General features: G+C 37.2%; 1 protein-coding gene across 4 annotated transcripts in view; it reads left to right on the plus strand.

The window, feature by feature from the left end:
- ZZZ3 (zinc finger ZZ-type containing 3) overlaps positions 1-20,963 on the plus strand; it is a 116,328-nt gene that overhangs the window by 76,032 nt on the left and 19,333 nt on the right. The gene's annotated exons all lie outside the window — the stretch shown is intronic.

Raw genomic sequence — 20,963 nt, forward strand, 5'->3', positions numbered from 1 at the left:
TTAAAGATGTCTTCTGACATTTTTTAAATATAACTCTGTTCTAAAGCTACAACAATAAGAAATGATTATATTGTTTATGGGCTGTTAGATGGCCCAGAATTTTAAAGGACCAGTCCAAATAGCAGATGTGAGAAGTGATTTTACAGAAATATGTTGTACTTTGATCATATTTTTATTAATTTGGCCATACTTTTGAAGAGAACCAATAAGGATTTGTAAATTATCAGATACAGTTTTCTTCACTCTTTGTATATATAAATTTTCAGTGAAACCTAACAAATACATTTTGTTAAATGTTACATAGAATTTATTCTTAAAGTAGTTTAAATCAGTTGAAACTTTTTAAAAAAAACTTCATTAAAAATTTTAAATGATCTAATCCATCTGTGGGGTGGATTTCCGTCAGTTGATACTTATTAATTCAGCAAGTGTCGGTTTGAGTGCCTGCTTCATGCTAGTGGAGTGCTGGTTGCTGGAGATACATGAACAGATAGGTCACCTGCTTTCATAAAATGTGGTATATTATATATAACTATTGCAAGGTCATCTATATTTTTATGTGTCCAGTACTCTCAGATTTATTTATTTTTCTGGAAGATTTCCTTTTGTCAGAAGAGAGACAAATATGAAATGTTAGGTGTCATCTGCACTTGAAGGTCAGTGTGAAATGATGATAAACACTTAGGAAATATTAATTAAGCTGTTAAGAAAAAATGCTTGCCAAGATCATCAAAGTTCTCTGTCATTGTTTGTCCCTGTCCCCCACCTTCTCCATTCAGAGTCTGATACTGGAAAAATGAAAGTCTCAGATCTCATAAAAAGTAACATTTTGGTTAAATTTGGTGTACAGTTTGAGAAAAAAATTTAAGATGTCAGATACTTTATTGGTGAGTACATTTTCATTAGTTTTGAATATGACTCTCTAAAACTTTTCATGTTCTGAAATTTATTATAGACTTGATATTCTGACTTCATAGTGTAAATCATAACAGGGGGCTAAAAATGTATAACTGGTTCTTTTTGAGAATCTTGCATAGTTTACATTTTATTTAGGTATTTTATAAGTGTTTTGCAACTTTAAGGGAAGTATCAGTACTTCTATAATTGCATGAATATCTCATACTTTGGGTGATTTAGAGGATTTTGGTGCTTGATAATTTTGATTTTTTTTCTTTTGTTTGTTTCTGGGTTGTTAGAAATAAGGCCTTAGATACAAAAAATTTTTTTTTTTTTAGAACTAACTCTTTGAAACTTAATGTAACTTACAAAACCATGGAAAACTTGTCTTGTTTAAAATATTTAAAAGATTCCTGGGCCTACATTTAGAGATTGTTAGAAATAGAAATTGTTTTTTCATTTCTAGACATAGTAATTTATATCTATGTTCAATGTCCCAGATTTAACTAATTAAGTAACTTAGAGAGTGAAAAAATTACAGTAGCTTGTTAATCATGCTCGTAATCATATAAAAAATAATGGTTGTATAAGACCTGCATCTGATATTGACTTATTAAGTGTTCTGAAGACCATTTGAGAGTGCCTGGGTGGCTCAGTGGGTTGAGCCTCTGCCTTAGGCTCAGGTCATGATCTCAGGGTACTGGGATAGAGTGCCGCATCGGGCTCTCTGCTCGGCAGGGAGCCTGCTTCTTCCTCTCTCTCTCTGCCTGCCTCTTTGCCTACTTGCAATCTCTCTCTGTCAAATAAATAATAAAATCTTAAAAAAAAAAAAAAGTATGTGAAACTCTCGTTGGTCACTGGAACAGTAAATTAAGACTTCTTAAGTATTTCAGTGCTGAGTTACCTTTGCTAAAGCTGGTGCTTCAGTAATAATGACCCTTTAAAATAATTTTATTAGTCAGCAAACATGCAGTCTGGGCTCCTCTTTCTTTGCTCTGGCTTAATTCAGTTCGGCAAACATCTGTTGAATACTTACTGTAAGCTTGGCCTCGTCTTAGACACCACATATTATAAAGGTAAGGTAGATTTGGTTTGGTCCCTTTCCCCAGGAGAAACACATTTTAATCTACTACCCATTTCCATCCTTATTTGTATTTTAGTTACATGAGTCTTACTTTTGGTTCTTTCGACTATTTTGCTCCCTTTCACCATTAGAATTTTTTCTTGTATCTCCAGTGTCTCAATTAATTATGAGAATGTTTATGAACCTGTTACTTTTCCATAACATTTGAGATGTGATTGCAGTGTATTTGTTTATGCCTTTCCTTTTGTTTTCCTTCCTTAGTAATTGGTGCAGAATAGAAAGGCAACTGATAATTGGAAAATAAGTACATGAAAGAATGCACAAAGTTTTTTTATTCCCTTAACAACTCTAATTTTTCTATATTTGCCTTTATCCTTGTCTTCTTTATTTTTTTCTTGAAAGACTTATTTATTCTCTGCTCAGCAGGGAGCCTGCTTCCTCCTCTGTCTCTGCCTGCCTCTCTGCCTACTTGTGATATCTGTCTGTCAAATAAATAAATAAATCTTTAAAGACTTATTTATTAATTTTAGAGAAACAAGAGCAAGAGAGGGAGAGCAGGCACACGGCAGGGGAGGGGCAGAGGAGAGAGAGAGATTCCCAAGCAGATTCCACACTGAGCACAGAGCCTGATGCAGGGCTCAGTCTCACGACCCTGAAAACACAACATGAGCCGAAACCAGGAGTTGACCGCCCAGCCACCATGCCACCCAGGTGTCCCCTTGTCTCCTTTTCTTATCTGGCTTAGATTACCTGTTCTTTAAGAACATAGCTCTCTTGCCACATTTTTTCTTCCCCTCTCCCATTGTTTTTCCTTTGTTACAACTGAAAAGAAATCACATATTTCTGCATACTGGTACCATATAAATTCATGATTTCCAGTTACAAAGTGGGGCCTCTTGGGTGGCCTGGACCTGCCATATTTCCCTAGTCAGTTTTTCTTTGTGACTATTTAAGATCTCTTTAACTCTTGCTAAGCCACCAGGCCCTCACTTCGCAGGTGATCTTGCTTTCTGCTGCATGAGAAAATAGAAGGTAGCAGAGAACTACCTCAGTCAACATCCTGCCACATAACTTATCTGCATCTGTACCTGTAGTTTGTGAGAGTGTAGCCTACTGATTATGCTCTTGGGAGTCCGAGAGGCTTAGTTGGGTTCAGATCTACCACTTGAAACCCTGGCAAGTTACTTAACCTTGAGGTTTTGTTTCCTCATTTATAAAAAGAGAGTAATAATATATACAGGGGTGCTAGCAGTTGTAAAGAGCATAATACCTTATAAGTAGTAAACTTTTAATTCGAAATGATTGTGATGATGATGATAATAAATGATCTTTAAGTAAATGGAGGGATCCCTTTTTTTCCTGCCTGAGGCTAAGCCTTCCACCGTTGAGAGCTACATTCCTTCTTAACTTTCTTTTAGGAACCTTGCTCTATTTGTTATTACTCTTACTTTTGAGAATCAGCCTTTCCAGTAGCCCTTTCCCATTAGCATTTACACGTTTCAGTCTTTCCTGATTTAAAAGTCATCTCATAGTCCATAGACTTTTTCGACTATTTTTCTGTTTACTTTCTCTCCTTCACAGCTAAATTTCTTGAATAGGTTGAGTAACTTGCCAGTTTCCAGGTACCAGAGAGACTCTGAAAAGAGAAAAGTGATAACTTTTGTTACAGAGGCCTGACCGTATTTTCAGGATTGTTGATGAAACCTTAATGCAAAAGAAAATACCCTTTGAAATGCATTAGAAATTACATTTTGGGACATCTGGGTGGCTCGGTTGGTTGTGTCTGCCTTTGTCTCAGTTCATGAACCTGGGGTCCTAGGATCGAGCCCTGACCTGGGGTCAGGCTTCCTGCTCCCTCTGCCCCTTCCTACCATTCGTATGCTTGCTCTCTCTCTCTCTCTCTCTGTGTCTCGCTATCAAATAAAATCTAAAAACAAAATTACACTTTTGGTTAAATATACATTGAGAAAATACACAATGAAGACTTTGGAAAGGGGCAAGTGTTTTTGTACAATTGTTGGAGGCTATCAGAATTCCTCTTTAATTATGAATGACAAATGTTTTATTTAAAATATTGTTTATGGTCCATTCAAGAAAAAAAATGATACTCTTTCTCTTCTGTTGCATTCTGTTATTGAGTTAGTATTTGTACTAGTAGGTGAATAGGGAGAGTTATGTAGGCTAATTTTATTACTATTCTGCTATTTAAAAATAAGGCAGGAAATTAAGGCTTCATTTAGGTTTTTGGTCATTTCTGAATTTTAGATATAAGCTAATTTTCCTAGTGTATACAATCTAAGCTCAATATTGCACGTAGATTAGGATATATAAATAATCATATTATGGAAAAAATTAATGGCAAGAATCTACCAGTATTTAACCTTTCCAAGTTTTGGTTATGCCATCTGTAAAGTGGTACAAATACCTGTTTCAGAGGGATTTTGATCAAGAATAAATATAATCATATATATGAATATAATTTATACTCTAAATATTCATAGAAAGAGTACAATGAAGATCACAATAGCTGTACAAAGTGTAAAGTTAATAGTACAAGTATAATGAAATTATAAGGTAGTAGTGTCAATAGAAGAGGTAAAAAATACTTTTATTCCACCTTGCGATTTTAAAATTTTATATAAATCCAGCTGGTACCAGATACTTATACACCCAAAAAAAAAAAAAAACCACCCACAAAAACAACAACAAAAAAAACCCCACAGACTTCCACCACTTCTTTAAGTACATTGTGCTATGAATATATTGGTCTAATACATATTATTATGTAACCATTATAATAATTGTTTTATATATATATTTAAATGATGATATATCATACTAAATAGAAGAAACTGTTGTCCTTACCCTTTTCTTCCCCTTCCCCCCGCCCAGCCTTCTCAACAGAATGTATTTTTTAGGAGTATATTGCCATGCCAGGCATGGTGGTGTGCATTTTAATGTCACTATTGTGCTGAAGCACTAAAGTTAAAAGACTAGAGTTGTGCTTAGTGACTTAAGGTGGGTAACCATAACAGGTCTGGAGGTTACATTTATTTGACAGAGAGAAAGAGATCACAAGTAGGCAGAGAGGTAGGCAGAGTGGCGGGGTGGGGGGAGCAGGTTCCCCGCTGAGCAGAAAGCTGGATGCGAGGCTCAATCCCAGGACCCTGAGATCATGACCTGAGCCGAAGGCAGAGACTTAACCCACTGAGCCACCCAGGTGCCCCAACAGAAATTTTGTATTTGAAATGCCCTAGCAGTTACCTTTTAACAAAGAGTGGGAGAGTGAGAGAGTGCAAGCAAGGGGAGTGGCAGAGAGAAAGGGAGAGAAGCAGGCTTCCCACTGAGCAGGGAGCCTGTTGTGGAACTCGATATCAGGACCCTGGGATCATGACCTGAGCCGAAGGCAGACACTTAACTGACTGAGCCACGCAGGCACCCCTAGCAGTTACCACTTTTAAGCAGAATAGAGATAATATTTAGGTGTTTTGAACAGGTTTTCATATTGAACAGAGATGGCAGCTGAGAATTATTTATAAACTGGTCCATTCTAGAACCATTCGAGAGATTATTCAATGTGATAAAGTTTAACCAGGAGTAAATGACAATAAATTTGCTAACATAAATTATTTTTAACATAATTAGGTAGGCTCTCTTAAATTCTTATATTTCAACTTAAATATATACCTAAAATAAATATTTAACCCTTTTGCTATTCTAAGACAGCAGAGCAATAGTGGCTACATGGAAGATTGTAAGATTGGTTGATTGATTTTTAAAATATATTTATTTAGGGATGTGTAGGTGGCCTAGTTGGTTAAGCGTCTGCCTTCGGCTTCGGTCATGATCCGGCGTCGTGGGATCCAGCCCCCCATTAGCCTCTGCTCAGCAGGGAGTCTGCTACTCTTTCTGCCTGTCACCCTGTTCGTGATCTCTCTCTGTTCTCTTGGTCTCAAATAAATCTTTCAAAATTTTAATTTATTTTAGAGTGGGGAGAGGAGAGCAAGAACCTGGGGGGGTGCATAGGAGCAGAGGGGGAGGGCAAGAGTCTCAAGAAGATTCTGCGCTGAGCCTAGAGCCCAGTGCAGGGCTCAGTCTCATGACCTTGAGATCACCACCAGAGCCAAAACCAAGAGTTGGACACTTAACTGACTGTGCCACCTGGCACCCCTGCAATATTTAATTTAATTTTTATTTTATTTTATTTTTTAAAAAATGTTTTACTTAAACAGATTTTTTTTTTTTAAGGTTTTTTTGGGGCGCCTGGGTGGCTCAGTGGACTAAGCCGCTGCCTTCGGCTCAGGTCATGATCTCGAGGTCCTGGGATCGAGCTACGCATCGGGCTCTCTGCTCCGCAGGGGGCCTGCTTCCTCCTCTCTCTCTGCCTGCCTCTCTGCCTACTTGTGATCTCTCTCTGTCGGGTAAATAAATAAAATCTTTAAAAAAAAAAAAAAAGTTTTTTTTAAGGGGCACCTGGGTGGGTCAGTCATCTAAGCATCTGAGTCTTAATTTCAGTTCGGGTCATGATCTTAGGGTCGTGGAATGTAGTTTGTGGAGCCTGCTTAAGATTCTCTCCCTTTGCCCCTCTCCACCCTGCCCCCACCCCGCCACCCCGACTGCTCTCTGATAGGTGCAAACAAAAAAAATAGTATTTTTTTTTTAAAGATTTTATTTATGTATTTGACAGACAGATCACAAGTAGGCAGAGAGGCAGGCAGAGAGAGAGAAGGGAGGAAGCAGGCTCCCTGCTGAGCAGAGAGCCTAATGTGGGGCTCGATCCCAACCTGAGCTGAAGTCAGAGGCTTTAACCCACTGAGCCACCCAGGCACCCCAAAAATAGTATTTTAAAGAACAATTTTGGATTTACAGAAAAATCAAGACTATATTACAGAATTCCCTTACATATCCTACCTCTTTTCCCCTATTTTTAATATTTTTAGTATGATATTAGTTATAACTAAACAGTATTAATACATTATCATCTAAAACCTGTACTTTATTAGTTTTTTTTTTTAAGAGAGATCACAAGTAGGCAGAGAGGCAGGCAGAGAGAGAGGGAAGCAGGCTCCCTGCTAAGCAGAGAGCCTGATGCGGGGCTTGATCCCAGGACCCTGGGATCATGACCTGAGCCGAAGGCAGAGGCTTTAACCCACTGAGCCACCCAGGCGCCCTCTTTATTAGTTTTTACCCATTATCTTTTTTCTGTTCTGAAATTCCATCTAGGATACCAATTAGATTTAATTTTCATGTATCCTGAGGCTTCTCTTGACTGGCAGTCTCAGACTTTCCTTGTTGATGACCTAGGCAGTTTTGAGGGGTAGTGGTCAGGTATTAATATTCCTTTATTGGAATTTGTCTGATGTTTTCCTCATGATTAGGCTGGGGTTGAAGGTGTGGGGAAGAAGAACACAGAGGTAAAGTGCCATTTTTATCACATCATACTGAGGGTATGTTACTATTACTATGATGTAGTGCTGTTGATGTTGACTTGATTACTTGGCTGAGGTAGTATTTGTCAGGTTCCTCCACTGTATTCTTTTTTCCTCACCCTTTCCATACTATATTTTTGGAAAGAAGTTACTCTGTGCAGCACAGACTTAAGGAGTGGGGAGTTAGGTTCTCTCTCCTTGAGGGCAGAGTGTCTACATAAATTATTTGGAATTCTGCCTGGGAGATTTTTCTTTTGTCATTCAATTATTTATGTCAGTATGGACTCAAATATTTATTTTTATACCTTGGGTTATAATTTAGTCCTATTTTATTTTGTTACTTAAATTGTTCTGGCTTTGGCCACTGGGAACTTCTCTCTTGGCTCCTATGTCCCATCAAAGTGGTGTATTTTGGGTGTGTGTGTGTGTGTGTGTGTGTGGGTGGGTGGGTGGGTACTAACCTGTGTATATACACATATCCATAAATTTTTTTAAAATTTTATTTATTTGAGAGAGAATAAGAGAGCATAAGTAGAGGGATAGGCAGTAGCAGGCTCCCCACTGAGCAGGGAGCCAAGCACAGAGCTCGATCCCAGGACTCTGGGATCATGAGCTAAAGGCAGACACCTAACCGACTGAGCTACTTGGGCTCCCCTCCATAAATATTTTCTGCATAATCATCTGCATCTCTACTAAGCTAAACATGAGTTCATATTTTGACTTTATCTCTAATCCCTTATATTAACCTCTGGATCATTCTAGCTCCTCCCCTTGTTTATCTGTAAATTCCCAGTCCAGCACTGGCCAACTTGGTTATCTATCACCATTTATTTGTTTAATTCCAATATAAGTATATAGCAGTATTAGAATTGTTAACTCTGGGAAATAACTACATCAGTTAGAATATGTGCTTATGTACAATTCCTTTTGCCTTTGGTGTTAGCGATGCCATTCATCTCTGAACCTACCTAGGTCAGGACGTTTTCCTTTTTACCCCTCAGTGAGATTTATAATACAGTTAGATCTTCCGTCAGTTTATATTCCTTCCTAGGATGCCCTGACCTTCTAAATGATTTTTTAAATTTGCATAATGGTTCACTTTTTTTATCCTTTAAAGGTTTATGGGTTTTGACAGATGCATAATGTATGCATCCAAGATTGCAGTATTATTTGGAATAATTTCATGAGTATAAAAACATCACCTTTGTGTTTGTCATTTTCAATCCTCCTGCCTTCCCCTCAACTTCTGAACCTTTTACTGCCCTTATAGTTTTATCTTTTATAAAATGTCATATAATTGAAATAATAATATATAGCCTTTTCAAACTGAAGAAATTTAATTTTTAAATGCTCTTTTCTAGTATCCTTAGAAACTTTGTCTTAGAATGACCTTGATTTAAGTCTTATCCAGATTTCCACCTAATATGACACCTTCTACTGTATCCTTTGAATGGTGGTCATTCAGTATTTGTTTGAACTTAATAATGACAGAGAACTCACTACTTCATGAAATCTTTGCTTTTATTGAGCCTCAGATCCTTCTCTAGAACAACTGCTCAGTGATGTGAATTTGACTTTGAGGTAATTTGAACTATGTCTCTTCCTTTTTCTGTATAGCAAACTTTCATATCTTGAAGACAGTTTCAATAGGTTCTCTTGGATCATCTACATTTCTTTAATTTTTCTGCTTTTCAGAACCCTAACTGGTTAACAACTTTAGAGTATACTTCAGTGTTGAATATGGTGTTCAGGATGTAATCTTACACATTGGCTACATTGCTTTCTTTGTGGTTTCTTTTGCCATTTTCTCAAGTTTATGTTAACACATTGCGGCCATATTAGCCTTCCAGATGCAAAGATTTTCTTAAATCATCATCGTTCAAAACTTGGCAGCTGCTCTCTGTTGCATTAGAGTGGTATTTCTTTATGAAGGACATGTTTCAGAATTGTCTGTGGAGTTTTTGTTTTTAAATGTAGGTGCTCAAGCTCTATCTCCAGGAATTCTGGAAATAGAAAGTGATGTTAGAGACTCTTTTATTTTGTAGAAGAGGAGACTGAAGGCCTGATAGGCTGATCTATTTGATCTTCTCAGAATGGGACTAGAACCCGTATTTCTTGGTCCTGTTGGATCTATAGTTCTTTCATTTAAAGATTTTTATTTTGTGTCCTTAACTTCCCCTCATGTATTTTCTCTGGACTATCACTGTTATTTCAGTGTGTATCACTGCTTTTCCTTGCACTGTTCTACCTGGAATATCTTAATCTTCTTTTATATTGAAATACACAAATTTTCAGAGTTTACTTGGTTTTTACTTCTTCTGTGTCTCCCAGGAATGATCACTTTGTTTATAACATGGTTGGTCAAATTTTATGTACGTTTTCCTCTTGCAGTATATTAATCATTGTAATTTTTGTTGATATTGGGAATTGACTAGAAATTTTATAAGCTTCTTTGTCTTTCAGTATTTAAATAAGCAACTACCAGTATACATATGCACACTGTCTTACCTTAATTGTAATGATCAAGATGTAGGATTGAATGTTGATTATACTAGTATCCTTCAGAATGGCTGACATAGTGCTATGTATATACAGTGAGCATACTTGGTAAAGTGTTTGGTTTCATAGAAATTCAAGCTAATGTTATGTGTTTTTGAGCAGGTACTTCACACTTTAACATCATGATTGAACTTAGGATCAGTTGGGGGGCTCACAATTTTCTGTGTCTCTTAAGGCAAGTTCATGCCATCTTGTACTTGTTTGGCTGTTTTATAGTTCAACCTTTTTTTTGCTTATGTGGTTAAATTTCATCTTGTCTAGTATTCTAACTTGCTTGTTATTTTTTAATCCTGATTCTTTTCATCTACAGTATTTGCTAAACTTCTCAGCTTCATGTCATCCCTAAATTTGGTAAGTATGCCTTTTATCTGTCCCTCTAAGTCTTACATATGGAAAAGGACCAAGGCTCTATGTATCTTTAGCATACCTAAAAAACTTACAAGAACATACATACCATTACAATAGTGTTCTATATACAGTCATGTAACTGCTGAGAAGTCACCTAAATAACTTTTCAGTTATTCATATATTCTTTCATGGTTTTGTTTTTATTTTTATGAGCACTTAATGTGTCTCTTGAATCTTACTGTGCTATAGAATAGTACAAGAAATAGAAAAATGGCCTTCCTCTCAAGGATTGCACAATATAAAATACAATAGATGAGATAAGGCATACTTAAAAACTAGTGGGATAGGTACACCATAAGATTCTTGCCTTCAGGGAATATACTGTTCATTGACCTACAGCCAGAACAGCCAATTTCTTCATAAACCATAGCCATTATATTTTTACATAATTTCATTTTAGGAGTAACCACTACGAGAGTAAAGCCAGTAATATATCATGAGTAGACATTGTGAAGCAAGAGACACTTATCCCTTAGATCTTTCTTTTTTTTTTTTTAAAGATTTTTTATTTTATTTATTTATTTATTTATTTATTTGACAGAGAAAGATCACAAGCAGGCAGAGAGGCAGGCAGAGAGAGAGAGGAGGAAGCAGGCTCCCTGCCGAGCAGAGAGCCCGATGCGGGACTCGATCCCAGGACCCTGAGATCATGACCTGAGCCGAAGGCAGCGGCTTAACCCAATGAGCCACCCAGGCGCCCTAGATCTTTCTCTTTTTAAAAAATATTTTGTTTGTTTATTTGAGAGAGTGTGTGAGCGAGAGAGCACAAGTGGGGGTAACAGCAGAGAGGGAGAAGCAGGATCACTGCTGAGCAGGGAGCCCAGTGCAGGGCTCGATCCCAGGACCCCAGGATCATGACCCAAGCCATAGGCAGCCACTTATCCGACTGAGCCATCGAGGCGCCCCTCCCTTAGATCTTTTTAAATAACTTTCTTCTCTGAGAGCAGTTACTTGGCATACGTATTAATATGAGAGCTGATAAACTCAGGTCTCAAATAGAATGTTGAAGGAAACAGTGACAACTCTGTATTAAAATGTATACAGTATTAAGTGAGTCCATCCCTGATCAAATAATGAGTGACCAGGATTTTTTTTTTTTGTATTTTTTTAATTCCAGTGTAGTTAACATTCAGTGTTATGTTAGTTTCAGGTGTACAATATAGTGATTCAGTAATTCTGTACATTACTCATGCTCATCACAACAAGTGTACTCCTTAATACCTATCACCCGTTTTCATGCATCCACCCACCACCCACCTCCCCTCTGGTAACCATCAGTTTGTTTTCTATTAGAGTTATGAGTCTGTTTCTTGGATTGTCTCTTTCTCTCTCTCTCTCTCTTTCATTCCTTTGCTTTTGTTTTGTTTCTTAAATTCCACATATGAATGGAAGCATATGGTATATGTCTTTATCTGACTGACTTAGTTCACTTAGCATTTTATGGTGAGTGACCAGAATTGAACATACGGCTTATAACCCTAGAATTTTTAACCTTGAAAAGAGCTTTTGCGTCTACTTATCTGGTCCATTCTTCTCATTTTGTAGCTGAGGAGTCCAAGGCCCAAGGTTTAATGGCTTGAATAAGCTTCCATAGTTAGTTGCTGATAGAGCTGGAACTTGAACCCGGACTCCTCTGTGAATCTTAAATAAAGTTCTAAAAATATAAATATTCTCTCTCTAACATTTTCTTCCTAGAAAGCTTTCCCTTTTAAAAAAATGTGCAGTATCTCATGCATATAATGCTAAAGAAATACATGCAGGTACAGAGTAACTGTGAAATCAAACAGCCTATAATTGTTTAGCCACAATCCAGGTTGTGATACACAATATGAATAGTACTCCAAAAGTCCTCCTTTGTGAATAGTTCCTTAGTTATATTTCCTTACTTTTCTTACTTTCATGAAAATCCTTCTTTGCTCTTTTTTTTTTTTTAAGATTTTATTTATTTATTTGACAGACAGAGATCACAAGTAGGCAGAGAGGCAGGCAGAGAGAGAGGGAGCAGGGTAGAAGCAGGCTCCCCGCTGAGCAGAGAGCCCGATGCGGGACTTGACCCCAGGACCCTGGGATCATGACCTGAGCCGAAGGCAATGGCCCAACCCACTGAGCCACCCAGGCGCCCCCTTCTTTGCTCTTTTAAAAGGTTTTACCACTTACATGTGTATCCCTAAATAAGAAAGTTTAGTTTTTGAACCACACTGCTTATACTCTCTTGTGATATATTACATTTATGGTATTCATCTGTGTTGGTACACATAGATGTATGTTGTTCGTTTTCATTACTATATAATATTCCATTGTATATCTGTACCACAGTTTATCTGTTTTTCTTAGGTGGACATTTGGGTTATTTCTGGTTTTGGATTATCATGAATAAGACTGCAGTAAATACATGTCACTGTATATTCAGGAGTTTCTTGAGGTTACTACATACTATATGGGATGTCTGGGTCTTGGGGTATATAAGTTTTCAGCCTTACTAGTTAATTATGAACTGAGATATACTAGTCCATTCTGAGAGGGCAGTTTACTTCCTATTCACTCTTACTCATAGAGTGTAGTCTGGCCCTGTAGTCTAGTTTTGATCTTCTGTCATTTTAAGCTATCAGAAGCACTGCTCAGCTTCCTCTAAAGTGCTCCAGAGCAGAAGTGCCCCCAGACATGTTTTAACTTTCTGGTTTTCATCTTATCATGGATCTTAACTTGGTACCATCTCATGATTCTCTTAGCTCTTTGTGACTTTTAAGAGCTTTTAAGTAGTTTTTCCAGCTTGTCTTCAGTGAACTTGCCTTGTCTGTATTTTCTGAAAGAGAAAATATATCCCCATTGAGCTTTTAGTTTTAATTATCATATTTAAAAAATTTGAATTTGCTTCCTTTTCAAAGCACCTTAGTTTTTGTAGTTTCCTGTTCTTGCAGCTGTTTTCAAGCCTATCTTTTATTACTCTCTCTCTTGCTTTTTTGTATGCTTGGTAATTTTTAAATAGGAGCTCTTTACTTTCTTTGGAAAATTCTTTATGGGTTATCCTTGAGGCCTAAGATGAATATGTATTCTTCCAGATAAAATTGTATTTGCTTCTGTGGGTATCTTGGTGTGGGATGGGTGTGTGTGCATTAGTCCAGAAGCCCTGCTTTAAACTGTACTCATGGCTTTGGTTGTTTAAGGCCACCCAGGTAATATGATTTGGACTGTCTTGTGGTAACAGCTTTTTGTAGTTGAAATTTTTATCTGCTCCTTTTCTTAGTCCCAAAGCAGCTCTTCTATGGGATGGGAGTGAAAGGTACAAAAGCCTGAAGGAAGAGCATCTTCTATTCATCTGCCTACCTCAGTGGCTTTGTCTTCTGTTTTCTGGGCAAGTGAAGTACAGAAAATTGAGCCTAGACTTACATGTTCCAGTTACATCTTCACTTAGATTTTGGCCTGTTAATAAAAGGTCTTAGTATCTTACAGTTTTTCCATGATATTAAAATAAACAGGTACATATTGTTTTTCTTAACTTGTCTTTAATTCAGCATTTTTAGTTATTTTCAATACAGAATTGATCATTATACCTGGAAAGGAATATTATCAGAAGCTGAGGTATTAGTTTCTCTCTTAACACAGAATGTCATAAAAGGCTTTTTGATCATCTAATGACTTTCAGATTTTCACAGTAAATGAGAAATCATTTATGAATTATTAAATTTTTGCTGTTCTATCCTTTCAGGTTTGAAACCCTTCATGAAGGCAGAAATAGTATCATACAGCTTTTGTTTACTAAGTAGATAACTTTAAAATACATAAGTTCTGCTGATATCAAAATAATTTCTGTTCAGTCATGTATAAATTAAGCTACTGCAGTATTTTTCTGAAAGTAGAAATGCCATACATGATTGAAATGATGGTTTAGAGTAATTTAAAGCATTTTCCCCAAAACTTTCATACTGGTAAATTGTTTTAGGATGGAATTTGTTATTGCTTAAAATTTTCTGATTGTTATTCCTGAGAACCAGGTCACTTTATATATTTTTATCCTGTTAAAAATTATATACCGCATATGTCTTGTTCTTTTTTCCTCTTAGTTCCTCCTGGTCACCACTGTGCATTTGTACACATGAACACACATGTGAAAACATACTAGTTAGCTTATGTTTTTCTGTACTTCCCCTTTTCTTTGTACAGTATAGTTAAATGAATACATTTAAAAATTTTTTCAATATTCACTTGAGAGAGCACTGGGTGAGGAGGGAGAGGCAGAGGGAAAGGGGGAGACTCTCCAGCAGATTCTGTGCCGAGCATGGAATGTGACATGGAGCTCCATCTCACGACTCAGATCACGACCTGAGCCAAAGTCAAGAGTGGGACACTTAACCCACTGAGCCACCAGGCGTCCCTGAATACATTTATTTTTATGTTGCCTTCCTCTAGTTTTGTTCAGTGTTCATAAGATAATCAAACTATTCTTTTTTTTTTAATCAAACTAATCTTTATCAGCAGCAGAATGTAATGAATTGCTTCTTCATTATTCGGTTTTTATTTAGGAAATTATAAATGTTAAAAGTCTAGAAGAATAGTATGGTAGACATCTGTATCCCCTTCAGCTAAATTCATCAGTTGTTAACATTATTAAATATTCTCTCCTTCTCTCCCTTTACCCTCATCTTCCTTCCCATGCCATATACTTTTTTTTTCAAGCTGTGACATTTAAAAGTGTATTTATTGTAGACTCATCATCCTTTACTTGAGTATATATCTCCTAAAAAGAAGAATATTCTTTGGGGCACCTGGGTGGCTTGGCCAGTTAAGTGTCTGCCTTCAGCTCGGGTCATGATCCCGGCATCCTGGGATTGAGCTCTGCATCGAGCTTCCTGCTCGGTGGGGAGCCTGCTTCTCCCTCTCCTCTCCCCACCCCTTCGTGCTCTTTCTCTCTCTCTCTCTCTCTCTCTCTCCTGCTCTCTCTCTGTACTCTCTCAAATAAGTAAATAAAATCTAAAAAAAAAAAAAAGGAATATTCTCTTTTATAACCTTAAGTACTTTATTATACCCCAGTAGTCTGACATTGATAGAATAAAATGGTATAACCCACAATCTGTCTTTATATTTTTCCAACTATACCCAGAAAAATCTCCGAAATGTTTATTTTTCCCCCTGTGGGACCTGTTTCATGATTATAACGTCATACTTGGTTGTTATGTCCCTGTATCTTTAATCTAGAGCAGGGCCTAGCAGATTTTCTCTTATACGGTCAGATAGTAAATATTTTTGGCTTTGGGAATCAATTGCACTTTGCAACTACTGCAGTCTGCATTGTAGTTAGAAAGCAGCCATAGTCACTATGTAAACAGATAAGTGTGGCTATGTTCTAATCAAACTTTATTTATAGAGGGGGTTGGTGCACCCCATGTTAGGCTCCACATTGGTTGTGGATCCTGCTTAAGATTCTCTCTCCCTAGGGGCACCTGGGTGGCTCAGTGGGTTAAAGCCTCTGCCTTCGGCTCAGGTCATGATCCCAGGGTCCCGGGATCGAGCCCCGCATTGGCCTCTCTGCTCTGCAGGAAGCCTGCTTCCTCCTCTCTCTCTGCCTGCCTCTCTGACTACTTGTGATCTCTGTCTGTCAAATAAATAAAATCTTTAAAAAAAAAAAAAAAGATTCTCCCTCTCCCCCACTTGTCTCTCACTCTCTCAAAATAAGTAAATAAATATACAAACATGTTATTTATAGAAACAGGCTAAAGGTTGTAGCCCCTCTGATCTAGAATAGTTGTCTTTATTTTATTTTTATTTTTTAAGTAGGCCCAGCATGGGAGCCCAATGTGTGACACCTAAACCCACACAACCCCCAAGATAAGACCCACCGAGCCGCCCAGGTGCCCCTAGGATAGTTTTGTTTTGTTTTTTAAGACTTACTTATTTTTGAGAAAGAGAGCAAGAGGGAGGGGTAGAGGGAGAGAGAGTGTCTTAAGCAGACTCCCTGCAGTGTGGGGCTTGATGTTGCAACCCTAAGATCGTGACCTGAGCCAAAATCAAGAGTTAACGCTTAACTGACTGGGCCACTCAAGTGCCTGTATATAAATGTTTTATATTTACAGATGTGAATAAAGAATTCAAGAGAACTTGGAGAATGAAGCGTAGTGAATATGACTTAGATGTAGAATTGAAGAGTATTTATATTTTAGTAAAATATAATTCCACAATACAAAAGCTAAACTTGTCTTATTTTATGTTGAAGACATGAAACAAAATTAATAATCCTTTTCCACAGGTAAGCCTACTATTTGTAGCAGTGGATTTAGTCTAGAAATGGATTATTAATAATTCTTGATAGATTTAATACAGAGTTGTCCTTGTGGGAATGCTGTAATTATATTTGTGTTCACACAAATATATATACATTTAAAAAATCATTCTACAGATTACTTGGTTGAATGAGTAGCAAAATTGTGAAAGTAGCAAGTTTTGCTGGAATTAAAGAGTTGCAGTATTTTTAGTGCTTGAATTTCCTTTAAATATGTGTATGAACATCTGTAGTGATTGGGTGCTTTACTGAATTTTTTATTGGTTTTGACTGAGACAGTGTTTTTCTTCATATTGTACTTTTATCACAATTTGATTCTGGTTTGACCCTTTATAGCCTGTAAAAGTCTGTTTCCTTTTCTGTATAGCCATGTGTTAAATAAAGAAAGATTGAAACAAAATTCTTTTTTAATTTAAAAAAAAATTTTTTTTATAAACATAAAATGTATTTTTATCCCCAGGGTACAGGTCTGTGAATCTCCAGGTTTACACACTTCACAGCACTCACCATAGCACATACCCTCCCCAATGTCCATAACCCCTCCCCCTCCCCCCTCCCCCCTCCCCCCAACAACCCTCAGTTTGTTTTGGGAGATTAAGAGGCACTTGTGGTTTGTCTCCCTCCCGATCCCATCTTGTTTCATTTATTCTTTTCCTACCCCCCAATCCCCCATGTTGCATCTCCACTTCCTCCTATCAGGGAGATCATATGATAGTTTCCTTTCTCCGATTGACTTATTTCGCTAAGCATGATACCCTCTAGTTCCATCCACATCGTCACAAATGGCAAGATTTCATTTCTTTTGATGGCTGCATAGTATTCCATTGTGTATATATACCACATCTTCTTTATCCATTCATCTGTTGATGGACATCTAGGTTCTTTCCATAGTTCGGCTATTGTAGACATTGCTGCTATAAACATTCAGATGCACATGCCCCTTCAGATCACTATGTTTGTATCTTTAGGGTAAATACCCAGTAGTGCAATTGCTGGGTCATAGGGTAGTTCTATTTTCAACTTTTTGAGGAACCTTCATCCTGTTTTCCAGAGTGGTTGCACCAACTTGCATTCCCACCAACAGTGTAGGAGGGTTCCCCTTTCTCTGCATCCTCACCAGCATCTGTCATTTCCTGACTTGTTAATTTTAGCCATTCTGACTGGTGTGAGGTGGTATCGCATTGTGGTTTTGATTTGTATTTCCCTGATGGCGAGTGAGGTGGAGCACTTTTTCATGTGTCTGTTGGCCATCTGGATGTCTTCTTTGCAGAAATGTCTGTTCATGTCTTTTGCCCATTTCTTGATTGGATTATTTGTTCTTTGGGTGTTGAGTTTGCTAAGTTCTTTATAGATTTTGGATATTAGCCCTTTATCTGATATGTCGTTTGCAAATATCTTCTCCCATTCTGTCAGTTGTCTTTTGGTTTTGTGAACTGTTTCCTTTGCTGTGCAAAAGCTTTTGATCTTGATGAAATCCCAATAGTTCATTTTTGCCCTTGCTTCCCTTGCCTTTGGCGATGTTCCCAGGAAGACGTTGCTGCAGCTGAGGTCAAAGAGGTTGCTGCCTGTGTTCTCAAGGATTTTGATGGATTTCTTTCTCACACTGAGGTCCTTCATCTATTTTGAGTCTGTTTTCGTGTGTGGTGTAAGGAAATGGTCCAATTTCATTTTTCTGCTTGTGGCTGTCCAATTTTCCCAGCACCATTTATTGAAGAGGCTGTCTTTTTTCCATTGGACATTCTTTCCTGCTTTGTTGAAGATTAGTTGACCATAGAGTTGAGGGTCTATTTCTGGGCTCTATTCTGTTCCATTGATCTATGTGTCTGTGAAACAAAATTCTATTAGAAGTTTTAATTTTTTAGGTTAAAAATTCTCAAGAGTCTTAACTATTCCTCACATCACATCTCCACAATAAATGGCTGACAAATTACTTAATCTGCCTTGGTTTCCTTATTTGTAAAATAGTGATAATGGTACCTATATCGTAAGTTTATAGTGAGGGCTATGTTATTATACTTGTTATTATACTTAAGATATATAACGTCTGGCTTATAGCATATACATTCAGCAAATGTTTGACACTTGTTATTTCTTACTACATTCTTTCTCATCTACCTTGTCTCTTCATGAACCTGTCTGTCTCTCTTAAAGCAGAGCTAAATACAATAGCAGGTGTGATCTGACCAGCCTAGGAAGAGTACAGTGGTTAATTCCTCCATTAATTTGGATTAAAGTTTAAGTTTTCTTTTTTTAATTCATTGTGGAGAATTTCAAATACACAAAAAAGTAGGCTAGGATGATGTACCACACATACCCATCCTCTGCCCCCAACAACAAGTCCAGTCCTATCCATTGGCTTCCATACAGTTTTCTCCTTCTCTGGTGTAGTTGTAGCTCCCCTGTCATACCTAAGTCCATGCCTGATTTGTTTTGATAGTTAACTAAAGCTTTTAGGATAGTATCTTATTCTCTCAGTAAATAATTATCAAATTAATGAACAAATGAGTCTTGTCTTGGTTGATGTCTGCATCAGTTTTTAGTAGTTTGCGTTTGGAGGTGAAGTGGGTGCGTGGGTGGGATTGAAAATAGAATTATCTGTATCTTTTTTTTCCCCCTAGTTTTGTATGATTCCTTCCATTTCTGCGTAGGAATATATGTTGTAATCTTACTGGTAAAATCTCTGAGGACTCAAAAGAATACTCAAATAATTCAAATTAGCTGGTCTGGAAGACTCAAGCTTACCACTTTCTTACAGTCTTTTTGCTTATTCTGGACTTTATAGTGTTTATATGGGAATTTCAATTTATTAATCATTTATCTTGATTTGTCATCTCTGTTGAAATAATTTAAGTACAGTAAAAATTGTTGCAGTTTATTGGTTTCAGAGAGAGGCCTTTCTTCCCAGCATCAGCAACTGACTATAGCACTTTTTTCAAGTCTGTGCTTATCTTTTCCATAACTCTGTTCTTACATGTTCCTTATTGTTATTGAGCTTTCAGCGGTTTGCTGGAAGTTTAATAGACTCATAGTCATTTTCATATTAATGATACAGAAGTATGTAAATCTTGCTTAAAACAGAGATCAGTCATAAAGACACCGTGAGAAGTCTTTGGTTATTCAGCTAGTGGGGAAGGAGTTCTGGAGGTGAAGTACAACAGTTAAGAGTTTTGTAAAGAGGATAGATTCTAGTACTTAGCTCACTACCATCATGCTAAGATTGTGTCTTGGTGAGCCTGCCTCATGGAAGCAGCCAGCACAGGCAGGGTTTCTACACTCCATACACCTCACAGCAAATGGGGGCATCATGGAAGTGGGTTTAGACCTCTGTAACTTATCCAGGAGTGACTTGGTATGGTTCCTGCTTTCCAATTCTGCTCTAATTTTTAAATGAAGTGTCTCTAGCTTGAGAAGAGTCTTACCCTTTAGTGTTACTAGTTTTTACCTTAATTATTATAAACATCTCAAGAGCAAGAATAAGTATGTTTGAAGCAGGGAGTTGGCAAAGTGTCCTGATAGAGAATGCTATGGTGCAATTATGCCATGGCTGTGAACCTCAAAATTGCATTGTTTTACCTTGGAAAGTTCTAGTTTGCTGACTTCTGAACTTAGAAGATTCAGTATTCTTTTTGATTGCACAAGACATGTCTATTATTTGTTCATTCAAAAATAATTTATTGATCATCTCTGTGCTGGGAAGTGTACTGCACACTGGATAAACAAAACTGAACTTATTAGATGTGTTTGCCATTATGGAGTTTACAGTCTAGTTGGGAAAGGCAGTGAAATTTATTTGAAGGTGTAAAGAAAAATTGTGCTTTATGTATATATTAAGGACTTAACCACTTACTTTGAAGCGAACTTGGAGTGATTTGTTTTTTTTTTACTCTTTTTGCAAAGTGTATTTGAACATTGAGGCCTTTGGGGCAAACATATTCCCGTATGTGTATCAATATTTTAAAACAGACATTAGTCAGAGAGGCAGGACAATTTGAACCAGGAGAGAGATAAAGAGAATTAACTAGTATATACATACCATAGTGAGATTTCAGGGTAATGACAAATAGTAGGTTTGTGTGGGTAAAATTATGTGTTGTGCTAAGCAGACCTTTGTAGGTAGGGAGTAAGTAAGTATCTTTAAGGCCTTTCTTTGTTAAAAATGTTCCGTCCTTAAGAACTGCTTGGAAAGTAAATGTCCTGTAGAGTGGAAATATAATAGAAAGAGCAAATGAGGACCATGACACCTGAAATCATGTGTTAATTATTTGACAGTTTGTTTAACTCTGGGCAAGAAAATGTACCTCACATTCCTTAT

The sequence above is a fragment of the Meles meles genome, chromosome 1 (genome assembly GCF_922984935.1).
Source record: "Meles meles chromosome 1, mMelMel3.1 paternal haplotype, whole genome shotgun sequence".
NCBI lineage: Eukaryota > Metazoa > Chordata > Mammalia > Carnivora > Mustelidae > Meles > Meles meles.